The sequence below is a fragment of the Uloborus diversus genome, chromosome 7 (genome assembly GCF_026930045.1).
Source record: "Uloborus diversus isolate 005 chromosome 7, Udiv.v.3.1, whole genome shotgun sequence".
NCBI lineage: Eukaryota > Metazoa > Arthropoda > Arachnida > Araneae > Uloboridae > Uloborus > Uloborus diversus.
The window spans coordinates 157,052,178-157,076,170 of record NC_072737.1 but is presented as its reverse complement, the minus strand read 5'-3'; the positions used below and the strand labels follow the sequence as shown (position 1 = coordinate 157,076,170).

At 35.2% G+C, this 23,993-nt stretch overlaps 1 protein-coding gene across 1 annotated transcript in view; it reads right to left on the bottom strand.

The window, feature by feature from the left end:
- LOC129225774 (T-box transcription factor TBX20-like) overlaps positions 1 to 23,993 on the bottom strand; it is a 148,062-nt gene that overhangs the window by 73,428 nt on the left and 50,641 nt on the right. The window lies entirely within an intron of this gene.

The window sequence follows — 23,993 nt, the reverse complement described above, 5'->3', positions numbered from 1 at the left end:
TGTGGTTTCTCGGTTAGATTTCATAATTTTCTTCTTTAAGCAGAGAAGGAAAATTATCAACTAAAATTTAAAAACTTTGAGGCCTCTTCCAACAGGACACGTGCCCCGCATATCATACGGCAATCATACATAGGACCAACACGAACCTGCTTCTTTAACTGGCATGCGCCATCAGCGCTCAAAGTCTCTCTTAATTTGCAAAACACCCCTCTGGGCCTTGGCTGGGATCTCTATATTTATGCGCAAGGCGTGTCTTCCACTAAGAAGAAGAAAAAATCTTCCAGAGAAAAGGCTACAATCTGTTAATTGCGATAATTATTCAGCTGGCCCCGCGCGCCTGGTCGGCCTTGGATTCACACTTGGGGACGACTTTCCGAAAACTAATCACTTGGCCTATTTTCTGCTCGTTGCAGTAACTTGATGAAAACTAATTTTAACGAGATTCTTTAAAAGCTGTTTTATTCAATTTTCTTTACACCGTTGTTTTAATGCTGTTCTCTTTATGCTACGAGGCTTAACTTGAAAATGCTGCTTGAATAGATGATTCCATCTTCGTAAAATATTCTTCGTTACGTTTTGAAACGAGCTACTATATTCTGTCGAGAAGTAAGACAATACCGTTTAAATGTAATTTAATGTAATTAAATGTAATTCCACAGGATTCAGTCCCATATATCACCTTGATACGTATAATAAAACAAGACAGAACAAAAAAAAAGTCTTTCAATCTAGACAGGCTGGGAAGGGCTCAAATATATCCTGGGATGGCCCTTCTAGCCATCCCAGACGCACCTAGAAAATATGGTGTCGTAGCTTTTCGTATAGACACGGGACATGAATGCCTTGCGAAACACCTATTTAGTTTTAGTTAATGACGGTGCTCATGCAGGGGCGTGCACAGAAATTTTGGGGCCCGACACAATTACTTTTCCAGGTCCCTCTCCATATTGTTTACCCCTATATTTCACCCATAGTTAAAAAAATATTGGGTCCTCTTCAGGCTGGGGCCCGGGCCAACAGATATCCCCCCCCCCATCCGTGTTCATGTGCGATGTTAAATTAGTTACATTATTATTTTAGTTTGAGGAAGGACGCATAATTTTTTTCCAAAATTCATACATTTATTAAATGAAAAAAAATTAAAATAAATAAACAAATAAAAACGGCTTTTTTTAATAAAAATTCTTCAGGGACAATCCATAAATTATGTAACACTTTTTTCCACATTTTTAACCCTATGCCCCATTGTCTCAAAGGGTCAAATTTCACCTTATCCTCTCCCTTTCCTTGTCATATATGTCACGCTGTTTTTCATAAGCATACTCTTATTAAAAATGCGTGTTGTCACATTTCTTGTAGCCCTCCCCCCCTCTGCCCCTTGTCACAAAATGTCCCACATTCACGAACCCCTCCTTCCCTCTAAAGCGTGACATCGTTTGGGGATAGCGTCTTACTGTAGAGTACAGTTAATCTCGAATCGACCTAATTGATCCATTACTCCTTACTTATAAATGCGCAGACTTATGCGGCCGTGGGAAGGTAAAGGCAGTATCCGAAGAAATGAGTTTTTGGGCTATTCAAAGAAATGCGTTTTGGATTTCATACAAACAAAAACAAGATGTTGGAATATGACGTTCTTTTCGAGTTTTATTTTCAGCGGAAACCAAACATACAAGTTTAGACAGTAAATCTGAAGTAAAACGAGCTGATGTGTGCATCACATGACTTCCTTTTACTCCAATTTAATGTCATTTCCCCATTATTGGCAATTTTAATGTGATTCAATAGTTTACTCTCTAAATATCACCAACAATGGCCAAATTGAAACCAAATTAAAAAAAAAATAATCGCCAAATTTTTCGCGAAGTAGGTGACAAAACTTAGCGACCAAAACACTGGCGATATATCGCCAAGAGTTCGACAAATTATAACACCACTTGAGTTTAAATCGAAATTAACAATGATTTCCCCTTAAAAAAGGGCAAAAGAACCCCTTAGGAACATCTGAATGCAACCAAAAGGGAAGGTGCACAGCTAGGCCCTACTAGGAGTCTTCGTATCAAATTTCAACTTTCTAGGACATACCGTTTTTGAGTTATGCGAGATACATACACACATACGCACATACATACGTACATACAGACGTCACGAGAAAATTCGTTCTAATTAACTCGAGGGTCGTCAAAATAGATGTTTCGGGTGTCTGTAGGTTCCTAGGCATATATCCATGTGTGGTCGGGTCGAAAAAAAAAAAAAAAAAACTCAGCATTCATTCGGGGGTGAGAAAAACGGAAATTAAGGCCGATTTTTGAGTGAAAATTTTTTCGCGAATACAATACTTCCTTTTTTGTAAAAGGAAGTAATAAAAAACGACAAAATAAAAAAGAGAAAAATTTACAGAAAGTAGATAAAATTTGCAGTAAACTGAAGAGTTATTTCGTTGTTTGTCATACAATTTTTGATTTCGATAAAGCTCTAATAAGGGGCTATACATACATGATGTCACTCTTTTATTCAACATTTTTAACTTTCTTCTCTCTTTGTCACGAAATGTCACACCCCACTCTCCCTTTGTTACATGTCAACATTACACTTTATATGCATATTGCTGTAAAAATGTTTTTATTTCAACCAAAGTGTGCGATGTCCTACTTATGTATTACCCCTCCATCCCCTTGTCACAAACTGCCACATCTTCACAACTCCCCCTCCCCGTCAGAGTGTGACATCATTTGTAAACGGCCCCCTTATGGCAGAAAAAAACGAGCTGATGTGTGCCTCACATGACTTCCTTTTACTCCAATTTAATGTCCTTTTCCCATTTAATTTTGACGTGATTCAATAGTTTACTCTCTAAATATCACCAACAGTGGCCAAACTAAAACCAAATTTAAAAAAAAAAAATCGCCAAATCTGTCGCCAAGTCGGCGACAAAACGCAACACTGCTTGAGTTTACATCGAAATTAACAATGATTTCCCCCAAAAAAGGGCAAAAGACCCCCTTAGAAACACCCGAATGGAACCAAAACGGGAGGTGAACAACTAGACCCCACTAGGAGTCTACGTACCAAATTTCAACTTTCTAGGACATACTGTTCTTGAGTTATGCGACATACATACGCACATATGCACATCCGCACATACATACATACAGACGTCACGAGAAAACTCGTTGTAACTAACTCGGGAATCGTCAAAATGGATATTTCGCGTGTCTATACGCTCTTAGGCACTTATCCACGTGTGTTCAAGTAGAAAAAAAAAAAAAAAAAACTCAACATTCATTCTGGGGTGAGCAAAATGGAAATTAAGGTCGATTTTTGAGTGAAATTTTTTTCGCGAATACAATACTTCCTTTTCTGTAAAAGGAAGTAAAAAAAAAAAAAAAAATCGCCCGAACATCCTTTTCACATAAATTATAACTATGACGTCCGACTATGTATTTAAAAACGGGGGAAAAAAACACGTTCCCGACCTTAATTCCAATCAAACTAACCATCACGTCGTGCTCTAGACCACTTTAACAGACGATGAAAATCTCATCCTTCATAAACACGAAGCAATAGCCTGTGCAGTTGGCATTTTTGGAGCGCACGACGACAGTCCTTGACGCCAACAGCACACTGCCCCCTTTGATGCTTCTATAAAATGCACAAAAGCATAAACGGACGTAAACACGGATGAAATTCAAGTAAATTTCTAGGAATCCCTCCATCACTTATCGGCAGGACGATAAATAACGTCCTACCACAAAAGATCAGTTTGTTCTAAGCCTGCTCCAGAAGTGTTGACTAGACGAACAGCCATAGAACCTTGGCTCGGTGGAACCCATTAAAACGAAGTTCACTCGTGCTAATCACTCAGTGGCAAATAAACATTATAAGTTTTTATTATTATTTTCTTTATCGACGTTATTATTTATTTCCTCTCGTGCTGATAAAGGTATCAGTCGTCACTCTGGGGCTGGCGTATCGATTATACATTTTTATCGCTATCGTTTTCGAAATTTACTCAACGTGATAGTCCAATTTGTACACGAAAGTGTCGGGAGAGAGAAGGGGAATTTGTTTGCTCAACGGCGCCACTTGGTGTAACTTGACAGTTGAGATCTTTAGCGGAAACCGCTAATATCAAGTTAAGTCTTGTCTCTCAATCAGCATTTGGTGTGATAGGGAATCGGACGTGCGCGTTTGAAATTGGAAAAAGAATTACGCATCTTCCGCGCACAATCGAGCTGTCATTTCAATTTTATCTCGCATAGAGTCAAGAAAATTATTTAAAATGCATGGGTTTCTTTGAATCTTGCATAATTCTATTCTTTTCAATTTTCAACATTTTAGATATTTTCAAGCAGACACTTAAATTCTTAAAGACAACTTAAATCTATTTTGCTTATTTTCGATTTTTAACCGCTACATTCATATTTAAACAGTTCATGACTCTACATTCTCTAGTCCTTCCAACAACAAAAGGGGTTGATGAAAATAAAACTATTATAGAATTGTTGAAAAGATCATATAGGTTGTCGAAAATAAGAAATAATTATTATATAGATAATCATACTGTTAAAACTGCGAGTTATATATGGCAACGTTTAGGGTGAAAATTTTAAATGCAGACAGACCTCGCAAAAGCAGGATGACTCGCTTGCGCATGCGCCTTGATGTACATTCAGCGAATTCAATGGCGGAAGAAGGAGAAGTTGCAACAAAAATGTTGGAAAATCCTTTCAGATTGAATGGAGTACAATATTGCATTAAAATTCTACACTTCTAGGGTAAATCTTCAAAATTTCCCGTAATTATAGGCATTTCACCATGGTGTTGCTTTTAAGGCTTACCAAGATATTTAAAAGTAAGTGGGCTACTGCTTATTTTTCAGTTTACCAATATAAACATTGATTGTCTGGATGTTTTTATCATACATAAAGACTACCTAAAAATATTTATCAGCATTTTCTTGAATACCGGATAAACAATTTTTACTAATCAAAATGTTTGAATTAGCTGATGCTTGAAAAACTAATTCATTTATCAATTAGAAAGTTTTAGGAGTTATTATTTTTAAACTCTATAAAATCCCATTTTTAAAAAATATCGTGGTGTTTCGTGTTTTTTGCTTGTATTGTCACGAATCTAATGAATTTTTCACAAAAAAATCTATTGTTAACATTGCGAAGCAATCAATAAGTAACTGCAATAAAAATGCGAACGGTAAAAAAATATCGCTGACCGGCGACTGTTTTTCTTCAAGGGAAAAAAAAAATCCTCGACTCGCTGACCACTTAACAAATTTAATGAAAATTTTTTTACGAGCGTGTGAACTTTTCCCTATCCTTTTTGAAAAATAACACTTTTTCAAGTTGAGCATCGTTAAAAGCTTTAAAATTTTTTTTAGGACCAGTGAAGTTCCTGTTCTTTTTTGCAAACTAAAAATGATAATAAAACTTCATAAATGAAAAAATAACAGTTTACTTGATAGTTAAGTAGTACTGCCTCGAAAAGTAGTTAAATGTAAAAATAGGTAATTATCATAGTAGTTATTCATATGAAGAAACCCTGTACGAAAAATCAAGAAAATTACTGAAATGAATCATAAAATTCACGCAAAAAATGTCGAATACAAACTTTTAATTACTTTTTTGCAAACTAATAATGATAAAAATACTTAAGAAATGAACAAGTAAAACTTTACGTGGTATTTAAGTAGTACTACCTCGAAATATAATTAAATCTAAAAAAAAAGTAATTATCATAGTAAAATAAAAAATTATCATATAAGCTTTGTGCTATAATACGATTAAAGTGAATTACGTTGATTTTTCACTTTAATCAAATTATCATAATAGTTATTCATTTGTAAAAATCCTGTACGAAAAATCAAGAAAATTACGAAAATTAATCATGAAATTCAAGCAAAAAATGTCGAATAGGATAAAATTATGTTTTTTTTCCTTAAATTTATTCATTTATTTATTTCTTACGTATCTCTCTTTCTCTCTCTATATATATATACAGGGTTTCCGAAAAGTCCTGGACACATTTAAAAAATTCATAGAAAACCAACAACTTCTAGTATGAATTTGCGGTTTGCATTTGCGGTTCAGTTATTAAAAGTAACTTTTAAATCGTTTTTGTTGACATGGGAAAACGCAAAAAGGAATGAAAATTACTAAACGAAGAATAACAAGCATAGCATATACTGACAAACTGGCTGCGAAATGCCTTTTTTCTTCTTTTTTTTTTTTTCCCCTTTTCATTTTTTTTTTCGATGTCATAAAAACTCTTGAACCTATGAAGTATTATGGTGTAAACCGCAAATTCATATACGACAATTTGTTGGTTTTCTATGAATTTTTTAAATGTGTCAAGGACTTTTCGGACACCCTGTATATATATTTTGTTATATGGACGAATGAAAATTTCTGAGGATTGGCCAAATTTTTACAGACCGCTACCGGTCCACAGGACCACCGGTTGAGTATCACTACTTTAAAAACAATCCTTTAAAAAGGCATAAATCGCGAAGGAAAAAAAAAAACGATACAACATCGTCACAAGAGGAAAAGGACTTCTTTGTTCTGAGCCGTCGACAGGCTCATCGCTTGACGCCACTTGTTGAAGCCGTATTTTTTATGCCCACTTTCGTTGCCACTTGTTGATAAGGCAGAATTCGGATCGTCCTTATCCGCGTCAGGATCGTAGCATGGCGCCCGTCAGCGCGTCGAGGAATTGCGGAAACATGGGAAAAACTCGCGATTTCTCCAGATATCACACGCTATCAACAGGTGGAAAAGTAGGGAGGGGACGTAACTGCGTAACGAGTCAATATCAACATTTGTAGTTTCTTTCTGATATTATAATAACAGATAAATGTTACAGAATGGTGACGTATTGGAGTAAAAATTATTTTTGACCAGGTTAATCACGACTTGAGATTCAAGTGAAGTTCCGGTACTGGAAAATATGAATTCACGCCTGGACTTAACGTACTAAATACGGCCCCGGATAGGAACACATTTGTTTCTTCTCAAAAAATGTAAAATACTCCACTGTTTTCACCGTAACAGGTTTCATAAGATTTCTGCAATACTTCAAGAGAGCGACTGTGCTAGGGGAGGGGGGGGTCAAGAGGGAGGGAGTCACTAAGAAACTAGGTTTTTGCACATGCAGTCAACTCTCAATAACTCGAAGTCCCAAGGAACCGGCTAAAACTTTCGAGATATTGGTAGTTCGAGTTCTGAGAAGTTTCCACTAGTCTGAAGAGTTTGGGGACCCAATGAAAACCTTGAGATAAAGGGATATTCGAGTTATCGAGATCCGACTATATTGCCAAAAGTTTAGGTGAATGTGGACTTACAAAACTTTCAGGTCTTGTCTCTTAATGTTAGGACAAAATAAATAAAGAAATAAAATAATTAAAAAAGAAATTATAAAAAATTTATAATAAATTTGTTGTTTACGTTCATTTGTTTCGGTATTTTTCCTGAAAACACGTGATTTTTTACAAAAAAAAAAAAAAAAAAACTTTTGTTGAAATGTTTTCTAAAAACTATTTAAAGGCGAAAAAAAAAATATCATGAAGCTATCTTATTAAAAAGTAAAAAAGTGCTTATATGTAATTCCGAGCTTTAAAATAATTCTTTCTCTAGATGTATAGAAAACAATATAATGATATGTTTAAAACATGCGAATAATCGAAACAACATTGCGAATGCACAACTTCTTTTGAGAAAACACAGAGAGAGAGAGAGAGAGAGAGAGAGAGAGAGGAGAGAGAGAGAGAGAGAGAGAGAGAGAGAGAGAGAGAGAGAGAGAGAGAGAGAGGAGAGAGAGAGAGAGAGAGAGAGAGAGAGAGAGAGAGAGAGAGAGAGAGAAAAGACGTTGCCGTAAGGAAAATAAAATCTGTACATTTTGATCGGACTCCTCGTTTGAGCACAAAATTATTTCAGCGTCAAAAACGGACGACAACTAAATACTTTAGCTTCAAATAGAATCGGAAAAGGAAAATAAAATCTGCACATTTTGATCGAACTCCTTGTTCGAGCACAAAATTGTTCCAGGGACAAAAACGGACAACTTAATACTTTAGCTTCAAATATAATCGGAAAAGAAAAATAAAATCTGCACATTTTGATCAGACTCTTCACTCCTTGTTTCAGCACAAAATTATTTCAGGATCAAAAACGGACAACAACTAAATACTTTAGCTTCAAATATAATCGGAAAAGAAAAATAAAATCTGCACATTTTGGTCGGACTCCTCACTCTTTGTTAGAGCACAAAATTATTCCAGGATCAAAAACGGACAACAACTAAATGCTTTAGCTTCAAATACAATCGAAAAAGAAAAATAAAATCTGCACATTTTGATCGAACTCCTCACTCCTTGTTTGAGCACAAAATTATTCCAGGATCAAAAACGGACAACAGCTAAATACTTTAGCTTCAAGTACAATCGGAAAAGAAAAATAAAATCTGCACAATTTGATCGGACTTCTTGTTTGAGCACCAGGATTATTCCAGGGTCAAGAACGGGAGCAAAAGTAAATTACGCAATTACAAGCCCACGGCAGCACAAAACATTTTCGTCAAAGTGTTCTTCTCCGCGCTGGGGGACCCAATTCCCGGGGGTAATTCCCTTATCACATTCCCGTAACGCGTGCGAAGGGAACAAACGGAGAGCCAACTATTTGCCAGACCGCTGATTGTGATGTACTCAGCTTAATTTGAGCAAAAGGGGAAAACCGATGTTTTTGCCACTTACCAAAAAGAGGGAGAGAGAGATGGTTTCTTATTTCATCGTTTTTTATTGGGAGAGGGGAGTGTGTGTGAGCGCTGTTTTGCCTCTCTGGAGGTAGTGGCGAAAGATCAGATCGCTGATGACGATAATTTACTCCGAAAAATTTCGTATTCGATGCAGACCCAGAGGTCTGTGGCGTGGACAATGACTTAATAAAGACGAGATGAACCTCACAAAATGGCTGCAGATGAAAGCGCCGAAGGAGGAAATGATCAGCATCTGCAGGAACTACTCACAGTTATAGTTACTTTTTCGGTTTTTATGTTATAACTAGTGGTACCCGCACGGCTTTGTCCGTAGTTGAAAAATTAAAAGGTCATTCGGTTCGACTGTATATTTACAAATAATTGATGACGAATTTCTCGCCAATTGGCTATGTTCATTCGCTCTCCCATTCCGCGTCATGATAATTTCGTAATTTACTTGTCCATCTTATGATAATTTTGCTCCGAAAAGCGTTCTTAAAATTGAAATAGAAAAAGAACAAAATCGAATTTTCGAAAAATCGCTTTGAGGTGCACACCCCCATGCTACAAACTAACTTTGTGCCAAATTTCATAAAAATCGGTTGAACGGTCTAGGCGCTATGCGCGTCACAGACATCCTACAGACATCCAGACAGAGAGCCTTTGAGCTTTATTGTCTCATTGGAGCTTTATTGTCTCATTGGAAAGATGTAAGTGAATGTGCCTTGGTTTTACCTCTTTCAGCGGCCATTGGATAGACGCTGTAGCGCCTCTTGTTGTTTATTTGAATTCCGAATTGAAGTTACTCTGTTTCGACAAGAATTCGCCCTAATGGACGTGAGTTATTGGAAGTCGGTGAATACATTATGTGGACTGTGCGGAAAAAAAAAACACGAGTTACAATTTTTATCACTTGTTGAGAAAGGAGCGCATGAACGTAAAGCAACAAATTAAAGACTAGAAAATCTCCCGTCAGGATATGACGGGTCAAAATTGCTTCTACATTAAAAGAAGCAATTGCTTGTTTGGTGATATTTTTATAGTTGAAATTTTTACTCTAACTCCAGTGGATGAACCCTAAACTCCAGTACATAGCGTTCATTGTTGACCACTTTTTCGTTTCTTCACTCCACTGAAATGACACAGTCAAAACAGTAAAGGTTACCGGATTCAGCCCAGCCTTGTCACAATGAAGCCCTACCCTGCTTGTTAAACATTACCCAAAATATAATATTAAATTATCATGCCGTGACGCGAATTTGGTTGTTGATGACGTCAGGAGCGTTACTCGATCATTGGCTATTATAAATGTGAGGATTAGTAGGTAGTTATAATTCGTAGATCTAGAGCTCAAATATGCCACTTAGCGGTGATTGAAGAAATTAGCTAAAGAGACGAAACATTTCCATTTTCTTCAGACATGGTCAGAGGTGCCCCAAACTCAAATTTTTGAGGGGGAACGGAAACTCCAAATTTCACCAAATGATGAAAATTTTGCCGAACTTTCAGGGAAAATTCACCGAATAAGGAAATTTTTGAAAGGCCACAGTGACCTCCCATGACCTTGCATCGGGTTGCCCCTGGACAAGGCAGATGTCTCATTGGAAAGATGTAAGTGAATGTGGCCTTGGTTTTACCTCTTTCAGCGGCCATTGGATAGACACTGTAGCGCCTCTTGTTGTTTATTTGAATTCCGAATTGAAGTTACTCTGTTTCGACAAGAATTCGCCCTAATGGACGTGAGTTATTGGAAGTCGGTGAATACATTATGTGGACTGTGCGGAAAAAAAAAACACGAGTTACAATTTTTATCACTTGTTGAGAAAGGAGCGCATGAACGTAAAGCAACAAATTAAAGACTCGAACTGCGAACGCACCATTAAACCACACAATCGCCATGTGGCGTCTAAAGAAAAAGAAGTGTCAACCAAAAATATTAATATCATTCGCTACCCGGTCACCACTGTCCCCATCGTCTTGTGTTAGTAAAAACGTTAATGTCATTAATTAGTATAATTAATTATTCTATTAACCTCTGTTAAAGTAGTAATTTTTATATTTTAGTAGCAATTTAAAAGGTGTTTTGTTCTTTAGATACTTTTTTGATTAAAAAAAAGTGGCGAGAGAAAGAAAGATGTGGCAACTAATATATTTGCTTATAAACTCGTTACAGCGAACAGAAAATCGTCTCACCCTTGATCTTTAACTCACGGGGAAAACTGCCAGCTTCCGAAATTCTATTTCCTCTGCCAGTAATATCGTAAATTTCCCTTCGTCGAGTTTCCGAAACAATAGCTCAAAATCAATCTCATCATATTTCGGTAGTGTTTCAAATCTAGACGCAAATCGTTAGCTATAAATCACGTTTCGCGTTACGCAGCAAATGATGAATGCAAACGGCGGAGGAACCCGTGATATCAGTCAACATTCTGCAACAAATGTAACAATGAACAGATTATTAGCGAAACACATAGCTTTGCAAATGAAACAGGGCAAATATGTGATCAGAGGCCCCGAGTCCACTCTGCTTGTGCAGCTGTCATCGTTATACGCGCTGTGCGAACATGGTATCACTTATGCAAATGATAAGCAAGCCCTAACTGATGGTGCGTATGCAAATAACGCCAACAGCATACAAATGATGTCCAGGCTTGATCGTTTAGCATTTCGGTTTGCCAGCCGATGGCGGCAACTTGGTAATGAGTGGGCATTTTAATCGCAAGTTTTAGATTGAGATTTTAAGAGAATAGCTATTATTCTGAGGGATGGACATCATTTACAGAATAGGCGCGATTTAAGTTTCATTGTTTGAAATGAATGAATATTTTACAGTAAGTTTTAAATTGGAATTTTAAGAGAATAGCTATTATATTCTGAGGAAACATTTACAGAATATGCGTGATTTAATTTAAGTTTCATTGGTTTTGAAATGAATGAACATTTTGAAATGAATGAATATTTTATTTTAAGCTTTAGATCGAAATTAAAGGAAAATAGCTATTATTTTGAGGAATAAATAAACATTTACAGAATATGCGAGATATAATTTCAGTTTTATTGATTTTGAAATAATTGAATATTTCATAATGATTTTTGATTAAAATTTTAAGAGATTCGCAATTATTCTGACGAATGGACAACATTTATAGAGTAGACGGGATTTGAGTTTCATTGTTTTGAAATGAATGAAAATTTTATCGCAAGTTTTTAATTGAAATTTTAAGAGAATAGCTTCTGAGGAATTAAATAAACATTAACAAAATATGCGCGGTTTAAGTTTCATTGTTAATATTTTGAATTAAATAAATATTTTACTGTAAGTTTTGGATTGAAATTTTAAGAGAATGGCTGTTATTCTGAGGAATGGAGAACATTTATTATAGAATTGGCGTGATTTAAGTTTCATTGTTTTGAAATAATTAAATGAATATTTTACATTGAAATTTTAAGATAATTGCAGTTATCCTGACGAATGAACAGCACTTGTAGAATAAGCGTGATTGAAATTTCATAATTTTGAAATGAATGAATATTTTAATCTCAAGTTTCTAATTGAAAATTTGAAAGATTCCCTATTGTTTTGACGAATGGACGACATTTATTGAATAGACGTGACATGAGTTTTATTACTTTAAGTCTCGTTGTTTTGAAATAACTGAATGAATATTTTACATTGAAATTTTAAGAGATTCGCAATTATTCTGACGAATGGACAATATTTATAGAATAGGCGGGATTTGAGTTTCATTGTTTTGAAATGAATGAAAATTTTATCGCAAGTTTTTAATTGAAATTTTAAGAGAATAGGTTCTGAGGAGTTAAATAAAATTTACAAAATATGCGCGGTTTAAGTTTCATTGTCAATATTTTGAAATAAATAAATATTTTACTGTAAGTTTGGGATTGAAATTGTAAGAGAATGGCTGTTATTCTGAGGAATGGAGAACATTTGTAGAATTGGCGTTATTTTGAAATGAATGAATATTTTAATCGCAAGTTTTTAATTGAAGATTTGAAAGATTCCCTATTGTTTTGACGAATGGACGACATTTATTGAATAGACGTGACATGAGTTTTATTACTTTAAGTTTCGTTGTTTTGAAATAACTGAATGAATATTTTACATTGAAATTTTAAGATATTCGCATTTTTTCTGACGAATGGATAGCATTTACAGAATAGGTGTAGTTTAAATTTCAATATTTCGAAATGAACGAATATTTTAATCGCAAAGTTTTAGTTGAAATTTTGAGATTCCCTATTATTCTGACGAATAGCCGACATTTATTAAATCGACGTGACTTGAGTTTTATTTTGAAATCAATATTTTATTGTAAGTTTCAGAAATTTTAAGTGAATCACCATTGACTTAAGTTTCATTGTTTTGAAATGAATGAATATTTTATTGCAAGTTTTAGAGTGAAATTTTAAGAGTGCTATTAATTACTCTTAGGGACGGACGATATTTGTAGAATAGGCATGATTTAAGTTTTCGCTGTCATTATTACGTCCAGGACGGTACCACATAAAAGGAAGAGCGATTATATTGAGCAAATGGAAGCGAAAAAAAAAAAAAAAAGATGATTTCGTGAGGTAGAATAAATTAAGGCAAAAACCTTGCTGTTCTGAAAAACCAATTTTCAATGCAAATTTTCCTTTGAGACGCTTGTGGAATTAACGACGAAAAATTGTTAAGTTGTTATATATTGCTACTCTTACAAGAACCTGGTCTTTTATTTAGTTCGGCATTATTTTCACAAATTGAAAATAAATTGGAGGCTGTTTTTGTGATGTAAATTGCTGCTTTCAAAATAACACTATTGTTTCTTATGCAATTATACGCACGACTTTGCCGCAATTTCAAGATAATGAAAAACTTTTCAATGGATGACGTCCGCTAGAACTACCGTCCACTTGAGCAAAGTGTAGAAAATGGCTGTAATGCATCGTAAAGAGCCCCAAAAGAAAGATTTTTAAGGCAAAAATTATTTTCGCCACGAGCCACCTGTCAACTTCCAAATTTTATGGGCAGATTTTGTATAGCAAGTCAATTATGTCGATGGTAAAGAAATATACGCCAGCATAAAAAAAGTCCTTGAAAAAAAATACAGAAATGTTTTAGTTTAACTTACTTTAATGTTCCTATGTGTAATTTTCGCATGCAATTTGCCACCATTTGAATTAATTTTAACACTACTGGCACGTGCCAGTCATAACTTTTAGACTTTTCTTTTATCTTGAAGACAGCTATTGCGAATACAATTCTTTTTCAGAAGCTGACCATTGAGGATACTTCTAAATTATGGGATTTTTACAAAGCATTCAAAATATTTTCAAGATTCTTTGCAAACAAGTCGGTTTTTTATAGCATAATTTTCGAGGTGGTCCTTTTCGGCAAGGTGGTGGTGTCCGCTTGCATTTATTTACAAACAATAGCGTCTATTCGTGCGCTTGAGTACAAGCTCCCGCCCTGTTTTGCCGCGGAAATTGCTTTGGCACGTGCCGCTGCTTATTATATTTCTAAAAAGCAAAATTATTTATGTTTTTTTTTCTTTAAAAGGGGTCTTTTGTTTTCAGAGTGTTATGTTTCTTCTAAATTCCTACAGTAAATCTTAAACTCTTGGACGAAGTAAACTTTCCGAATGTCTAAACCTTACTCATAATATATTTGAGAATAGTTGATAAGCTATTTAAAATCAAAATTTATTGTGAAAAGTAAAATTTCATGAGAAAATTTTTATAACCATTCTTATACATTTAATTGTAGAAACCTGATATATCGGGGGAAAAAAAAGAAAGATAAATTATTGCTATGGAAAAGAATATAGTGGACGCCGGATAACTGAATCAATGGTTAATTGAATCAACCGCTTTAATAAATCAAAGAGTCAAAAACAGTATAAAATCCAGCTTTATTGAATTAGCCGCTTTGTTGAATCAGCCGCTTTATGGAATCAAAACTGTTCAGAATCAGCGTGATTCAAATAAGCGGCTGCCAATGTACTAATGGGGTCGTTTCCAAATTTTAAAAGTATTTTTTTCTCAAAGAGCATGCTTGAAAACATAGGATTTGACCTTTTTTAAAGAAATTATTTAAGTTTAATAAAAAAAAATACTTAAATCGGTGCGCTTTCATTGTTTACACTTCTGTCGTGTGACATCACAAATGATGAAATGCCATTCAATGTTGCCATTCACAGAACAAAATATTTACTTCGCATTTTTACTCACGTGTATTGGCAACGATATGGTTGATAGCAAGCGTAGAGCGCAATTTAGATTCGCTGCTTGATTATCATAACGTGGAAACGTAGTAAAAACAGAAAGATGCAGCAAAGTGAATCATTTGTGACGTCATACAGACTACGCCTTGTTTGAAAAATTGGACATTTAAAAAAATTAAAAAAAAAAAAAAAAAAACTGTTGGTAAAATGAAAGTATTTTCTGGGTCCATGTAATTTTTTTTGCTCATTCTATCCATTTCAATGACTAAAAGTAGTACTTTTGACTGAAGGAAACCACCCCATTTTGCAGAAGTCAAGATAAGGACTGATACATGAAGGTTTAATTGCACGCTGTATTTTAATTTTCCCAAGTGCTCTACTTTAACTTAAAAATGGGTCATTTTAATCAAAATATTCATGGGAACAGGGAAAAGGAAGTTTGTACATCCCATTTTTATAAACGTATCAATTGTTAGACAAAGCATCCTGCAAAGACTCCAAATATGCTAGATCCTTGTTTTAATTGCATGAACTTTATGAAGGATATGGACTCAACTTCTGTATAATGGAAGTAAATTTTGAAGATTTTTAGAAACAAGAGCTAAGTAATATTTTTTGGTTCTGTAACGGATGAACCTTATGAGATACGTCCGGTACTAAACAAAACAATATTCTTTACATATTGTTGCTGAAAATTTTCAAAACTGAGTTCTATAGAAGTAGAGCCCGTGTTCTTCATAAAGTTCATGCAATGAAACGTGGCTCCAACATATTTGGAGCCTTTGCAGACAGGTGGATTGGAGGTCACGAGAAGACACTGTAACCTTCCAAAACATTTTCTTATTCGGCAAATTTTTTCTGACCAATCGGCAAAATAATCATCATTCGGCGATACTTGGAGTTCCATTCGGCAAAATTTAGATTCCATTCGATAAAATTATGATCTTTAGGAGAAAATTGGAGTTCCGTTCGGAAAAATTATCATCATACGGAAAAAAAAATGGAGTTGTATTTGGCAAAATTATCATCATTCGGAGAAATTTGGAGTTCCATTCGGCCAAATTATCATCCTACGGTAAAATTTGGAGTTCTATTCGGCCAAATTATCATCATACGGAAAAATTTGGAGTTCTATTCGGCAAAATTATTCTCATTCGGAGAAATTTGGAGTTCTACTCGGCAAAATTATCATCACACGTAAAACTTGGAGCTCCATTCGGCCAAATTATCATCATTCGGCGAAACTTGGAGTTCCAGTCGGCCAAATTATCATCATACGTTAAAATTTGGAGTTCCATTCGGCCAAATTATCATCATACGGAAAAATTTGGAGTTCTATTCGGCCGAATTATCCTCATTCGGAGAAATTTGGAGTTCCATTCGACAAATTTAGAATTTCCGCCCTGTCAAAAATTTAGGTTCAGTGCGTCCTCGTTTATAGGGTGTTTTGTGCAACAATTGATGCGTCTATTAAAATGGAATTGCCCATTTGCCGTTGTGTATTCCACCTGTTACTTTTAACCATACGTAGAACGATCCTTCCAAAATTCGAACACGTCTTCAGAGCTCTAGAATGCCTCCGAAGAGCGAGCGGCAAGCTATAATTACTGACTTCGGAAGTTGTTGGGGCGGATTTCGGGATCCACCTCCCAAGCATATTTAGAGGCTGCTTGTTGATCACTTGGTGGGAAGGAGAAGCAATTTTCTTTCCCAAAAGTTGATTGATCTTCGGCGGAAAGTTCAAATGGTTTACAGTGCACTATGACCCCGGATGGAAATTTTAAGACTTAAGGATGCTGAAATTAACAAGTTCTTACATTACTTAGTCATCAAAAACCATGATTTTCGGGAAAATTTCCTATTCGACAGCTGCATTTTTATGAAACAATGCATTAGCACCTAGGGATTTGTTTGCTTGCCAACTGCTACGCGTGCGTGTCTAATTATTCCATTAACTAACAGAGGATTAGTTTTAATAGTATTATTCACATATTTATCAAATTTTTTGATCTAATGAAGATAATGAAAAACTTTATTTGATGGTTTATCAACATGTTACTCACCTCCCAAAGCAAGAAAAAGAAAAAAAAAAGTCTTTCGACCCAGATTTGGTTAACGGATAACCGAATATCCCGCTTTATAAGAACAAAACCTTCCGGAACCGAATATTTCCCCATAATCGCAACGCTAAAGATCTCCGTTCAATCGAACGATATCCCTGGATAATCAGATAAGACTGGTCTGCTTTTGTAAATATTTTTACTAAGAAAATTGTTGAATATTTTTCTTAAACATCGAACGACGAAAGAAAAAAAGTCTTTTAAAAAAAAAAAATATTGAAAAGAATTTTGAGAATAATGTTGGGAGCACAAAGTAAGCAAGGGCGTGCACAGAAATTTTGGAGCTCGTCACTAATAGCTTTTCCGAGCCCCCCTCCATATTGTTTACCTCTATATTTCACCCCTAGTTAAAAAAATATTGGACCTCCTTTAGGCTCAGCCCGGGCCAACAGGTGTCCCTCCCCCCCTGTGCACACCCCTGAGAAGGAGGCTCCATAAAGCAAACAATAATAATTCAAAAATCTAAATGAAATTTTTAAAAAGTCGATTGCACTTGTTTTTTCAACCTTTTATTTTGAAAACAAGTACTCTAAAAAATATTGTCAACCACTGATGATGTTTTACATATTCGATTTATAGTAGGTCACGATCTATCTTTCGATTTAAGCTATATATAGACTGAAAAAAAAATTACCATTCTGGTGCGTACCATAAATTTAAATAACTGATGGCTATCGAGAAAATGTAACAGAGTTTAAACTCAGTCCTAGCTGAATTTTACTCTCGGCTGCGCAGATTGATGAGCAGCAGTGTAGATAAGGTTTCCAAAAATAAATATATATTTAAATAAGAAACTAAATACAGTGGCAAGTTTGAAAGAAATGACTGTGAAATTCTTTTTAAAAAGTTCATTTCCTGCCCACCCAACCATAGGGCTGAGAAAACAAGGTTAGAATGACAAATAATGCATCGTGGAATGCGCCATGCAAATCCAAAACTGAAAATTTTAAGTTTACAGGCTATACGGTTTGCTTGAGTAGACATGACTAAGTAAAGCAATTCCCATTAAGATGGCAATCAACGACGTGTTGAAACTGCGGGTAGCATTTTAATCATTTCCTAGATCCTAGGTATATTTTTCCGATCGAGTTGAGTTGTAAGAACAGATATCTAAATTATGCAAATATTTAGTTAACTGCTCTCGCTTCGTGGCAAGAATGTAAGTCCATGAACTATATTTACTATTTGATAAATATCAACAAATTTTGGGTTTTCTGGTGCAATTCGATGTTAGTTTCGTGGAACTATAAAACAGGAGTTTTTCAGGTGTCGTATCTGTCGATTTTTGAGGACTGTAACCTCTATTAAAAGCTATTTTTTATTTTAAACCGAAGGTCTATGATTTGATCACCAAGAAGGACATTGCTAGATATGGCGATGAGCATTTCTTTAAATATATATAGCGAGGAAAATTGCGCAACAACTTACTAGTGTACGCTTTACCCGTGCATATCAACACATCGAGTTTACCTTTGAGCACGATGCGTAATAATCATAGAGATCTAAGGTAGTTATAAGGCTATGTTACCTAAACTCGTTAGATATCGAGTGCAAAGCGAAATATGCATAAAGATTGTTTGCTTCGTACGTGTCTCTAAATATGCGTTAGTAGATCTGTATACGTCGTGTTTTAGAAAAGGTAACGGCAACAACGAGAATGATTTCTTATACATTAAAGCGGAAGCGTCATCACAGGGGGGGGGGGGGCGGTCGACCGCGGGGATGCATCTTTCTGAGGCGGGGGGGGGGGGATTACACTCAAAATAGACTTCGACTTTATGAAAAACATAAATACTTTAGTTCTTAAATTTCCCTCCAATATATTTTAAATTATATTTAATCAATCAAACGTTCGTTACGTGTACTATAATTGTTAATAGTAAGTTCATAACATGTCTGTACAGAAAACCACTTAATTGCTTTTTCTTCTAATTTATTATCCGTTCAGACAAAAACGCATATTTTTCGATGAAACTTAGTTCTTTTCATTATTTTTTATTTGGGAAGGGAAGACACCAAAAACGTCCACCCCGAGTGACACCCATGCAAGAAAAGTCACTGATTAAGACAAATATTTTCAGAACTCTGAATGGAATTTGCAGGTTGTCGTTCATCGTAGAGAATGATTGAGAGTGATTTTTTTTCAAAAAGTTCTTACAATATTTTAAAATTGAATCGGCAGTGCCTCAACTTCTTTACAGTTTCATTCATATGATAAACGAATCACTTGTAGGATTACAAAACTCTTATTGAAAATTTGAGAGTAATTATAATCAATAACAATTTGGATTTTATTTACTTATTTACCTGGTAAGATTGGAAATATTCAAAACTTAATTACATTCAATAAAAGTAGAGTTCCTGTTTATCACCATATTAATGAAGTGAAACTTGGATCTAACACATTTGTAGCCCTCTAAGGCGTTGTCTGCAACCGTTGATACTTCTGGTTTTGTGGAATTGTCCTAAACTAACTCGATTCCTCTTTGGCATTAGAAATTTATTTCCATAAGGACGTAAAGCATTTTTGTGTTGATATTTCTTAAGGTACAAATATTTCTCGAGGTTTGGGCCATCAGTGGCGGACTTGACCTTTCGTAATTGAGAGAGGCGCCCATGCCCATAACCTTGAAAAGGAATGCAAATGCAAATTATAATTGTTTCATATAGTTCTGTAATAGATAGGAGGGTCACAAAAATGCATTGCAATGGGCTTTCGAACCTGGTAAATCGGCCACTGATGTCCATTCCTACCTTAAGCAGCAATCTTCACTTACGCACTTCTAATTACTGTCTTCACGTTACAAACAATGACTACAACTTCAACCAATCCATCAATACCTTTGATAAAAATCACTGCCGAAAAATCATGTGTATCAAAGCGCAAAGAAATCATTCGACTGTAAACGATCTACAAGCAGCACCGCTTGATTATAAAGTAAGAGCCCCGCAATTTCAGTGCAATTTTCAGAATAGAGCTCAATTGTTTTAGGAACCATAATAACATGGGGTTTCTGAGACAATTGGTTCTCATTTGTCAATCAAGCACAGAGTGTCAGGTCCACCATGGAAGCATCTTCCGGTCATGCTGTCGATCATCGGTTATGCTGCAAAGCATGAAATCTGTCTATAAACAATGGAGTTATCTTCGTCGGAAGCTTGTTCGGGATGTATTTTATCAAGTGAGAGGGAAAACGTTCTCAGCGCTTCTGTTTTGAGGCGTCATGGCTGGAATTGGAACGAAAGAAACGTTTTGGCTGCTTAAATTTAAACAAAAATAAAGGTTTTAAAATTTATGATTATAATTTTCTTCTGTTGTGAAACTTTGTGCTTAGAATGGGGTTATTTCCTTCAGTCAAAAGTAGTACTTTTAGTCACTGAAATTGATAGAATAAGCAAAAAAAATATAACATGGACTCAAAAAATTCTTCCATTTTCCCAACAGTTATTTTTTAATTATTTTTTTTTAAATGTCCGATTTCTCAAACAAGGTGTGGTCTAGATGACGTCACAGATGATGTTTTTTGGCGCATCTCTGTACCGCGTTTCCACGTCATGATAATCAAGAAGCAAATTAAAATTACGCTCTACACTTGCTATCAACCATATCGTTGCCAATACACGTGAGTAAAGACGAGAATTAAATATTTTTGCTCTGTGAATGGCAACACAGAATGTCATTTCATCATTTGTGATGTCATCGACAAGAAATATAAACAATGAAAAATCACCGATTTAAGTATTTTTTTTTTAAATATTAAACTTAAACAAATTATTTAAAAATGGTTAGATCCTATGTTTTTAAGCATGTTCTTTCGGAAAAAAAACACTTTTAAAATACTGGAAACGACTCCATTGAAATTAATGAAGCGTTCTTTCTGTTTGAATAATGAACAAAGTTTTAAAAAATGCAAAGATTTATTTTTACACTTTTCTTTTGTTTTTTGAAGCGTCGTGGTTGGAAATAAGACGAATGAAACATTCATCATGATTTCTAAGTGACGTAGTTTATGATTGGCTTTATTTTTTTTTTCTGATTTGTTGCATCGTGATTAGAACTGAAATAAGTGCGTTTAAATCTAAAAAGTAAAGTTTTTAATATGATACTTAAAAATTCTTTCTTTTTTGAAACGTCATGGTTAGAAATACGACCAATGAAACTTTCATTCAATGAATGAATGATATTTGAATGGGTCAGAATGATAGTGATGTAAGTCAAAAATTTTCTAATTTGAGTTAAGCATGGATTTGGGGTTCTCTATTAAGCGCCCCAATTGTGCAAAAGCATGCTAAAAATATAGGCCACTAGGAACGCACACAAATTGCCCACTAACTTGAACTGCAATTTAAGTGAAACTGAGAGAGGTATTCAAGTCAGATTCCATGTTGCTCGTTTAATCAGCAGTCAAAAACTTAGGGCTGGATTTTAATTCATGAGTCTTTGCACGTATTTGACTTTCTTTTCGCAAACCCATCAATAATCTTTACTAAAATAAAGCGGAAAGTCTCTCTGTCTGGATGTCTATAGGATGTATGTGACGCGCATAGCGCCTAGACAGTTCGGCCGATTTTCATGAAATTTGGCACAAAGTTATTTTGTAGCATGGGGGTGTGCACGTCGAAGCGGTTTTTCGAAAATTCGATTTTATTCTATATCTATTTCAATTTTAAGAATATTATCCGGAGCAAAATTATCATAAGATGGACGAGTAAATTACGAAATTATCATGACGTGGAATGAGAGAGAGCGAATGAATATAGCTAATTGGCGAGAAATTCGTCACCCATTATTTGTAAATATACAGGCAAACGAAATGACCTTTTAATTTTCAACTACGGGCAAAGCTGTGCGGGTACCACTAGTGTGAAATAACAGCAGTGTGAGTCACTTAAAGTTACTTTAAGACAGCTTATAAGCAACTTTTGATTAAATTTGACGCATTTAGAAAAATGTATATCGATCTTCAAACACAAATTCTGCCCTTAAAATTAACACCATCTCGACTTTTTCCTAAGCGATATTAAAATTGTTACCCCTGAACGGATGGCACCTAGTCTAGGTCCTGGTGAGCTAAGTTACTGATTTATATAAAAAGGTTAAGGTGTTTATTTTTACACAGACGATGAAAAATCAATTTCTGAGTAAATGGTCTTCGATTTGTTGTGAATTTGCTGTTCCTTGGAACGTAGTTAACTACGGTACGCTTGCAGAAATCACAAACTCTTTGCGTTTTTGCGCATGGACGAGCAGACGAATTCAGTGAGAAAATAAGAGAGATAATGCTACACACACACACATCAAAAGCGGATATTTATATCCAAGTTCAATATTTCGGTAGCCTTGAATAATGTTTTCTGCCGAAGACTTTCCAAATTTAATAATGGTTCACAACACAATTTAAAAGCATAAACAATGTAAAAACATTAAACAGCAAGTGGAATTATGGATTCATAAATAAGCTGTGGGTTTTTCTCAAAGCGTGAAAATACACGTGACTGAAGGTTTGGGAAGGACTTCTGATTTTCAATGCGTGAAAGACGCTTGTAGAGGTGTTAAAAATAAAGCTGCCTGTAAAAATATGCAGCTCTTTAAATTTATTTTACCTTGCTCAAGAAGCCGAAAATTAAATTTAGAGTTCTCTTTTTATGAACTGTTTAATTAACCGCAAGTGATTTCAAATCTATAATAATAATTTCTTATTTCTGGTATTCTCAACGTTCGATTCCTGGTATGATAAACGCTTCATCACTTCTACAGTTACGATACGGCAGCGTATGGTAATACTAGAGCACATTTCCAAGAGAAATGCAATGACTTCAATCATTAGAGGGAGTAATGATTTTCGATTTCGACCGTTTACATTAAACCCTGGCTTGGGATCAATACTGTCATGGACAGGCAAAGGGCAGTAACTGCAAATGTTCCATTTTACTTTTTTGATATTTTTGTCATCTATTGCATGTACAAGCTTGCTTATTTGGTATCCGCTGAAAAAAAAGCGCGGAAAAAAAAAAGCGCGAAAAAAACATTTAGTTCCAACGTTTCCCTCTGTAAGAGATCCAAAACGCGTTTCTTCCAATATCTCGAAAACTCATTTCTGCAGATACTGCTGTTTACCAGCCCACGGCTAAATAACCACCTCTGAACTATCGAGCTTTGCAAGTGGTAGAAGAACAGGTCTAAAACTATACCTGAAATGATTGGCTTATTTTCGCTTTTTTCGAGATTTTTTTTTTATGGCGGAATCAAAGTACCTGCAATGGGCTGGCTTTGTGGTCAATGTGAACTAGTTTGCTAAGGTTTCATGCTCAAAGCTTGACCTCTTAGCATACTAATAAAATCCCTTGCAGTTACTACAACTTAACAATAAAACTTTAATCTCTTTACATACAATAGCGTATTGGCCTTCACTTCAAGTGGTATTTCAGACAGACGTTTTCGAGATGTCATTCATTTCATGTGCCTTTGCAAACTTTTTGGATATGTTCGAATGGAGTAACTGGTTAACCGGTGACTAATCAGGCGCGTTCCAATAGAGCTACCGGTTGATGAAAACTAATGAATCACCGTAACGTCATTAAATCAACCGCTGACGTCATCAAACAACAACCGGTTACTAGTTACTCTATTTGAACATACCCTTTGACGTCTCCGAGACGTCAAGGTACATAGGCCAGTCAGAAAGTTAGTTGCACTACTTCGTAAATATGTTTCGTCTAAGACTATTTTGATGACACTGTGGCAACACTTCAGGCATGTACCTTTATCGTGTGAATATTCGTATTTGGAATGTAACTTTAAGATACCAATAAAGTTATTAAAATTTTTTATCATGTTTTTGCTTTATCGAGCAGTGCAACTAACTTATTGACTTAGCGT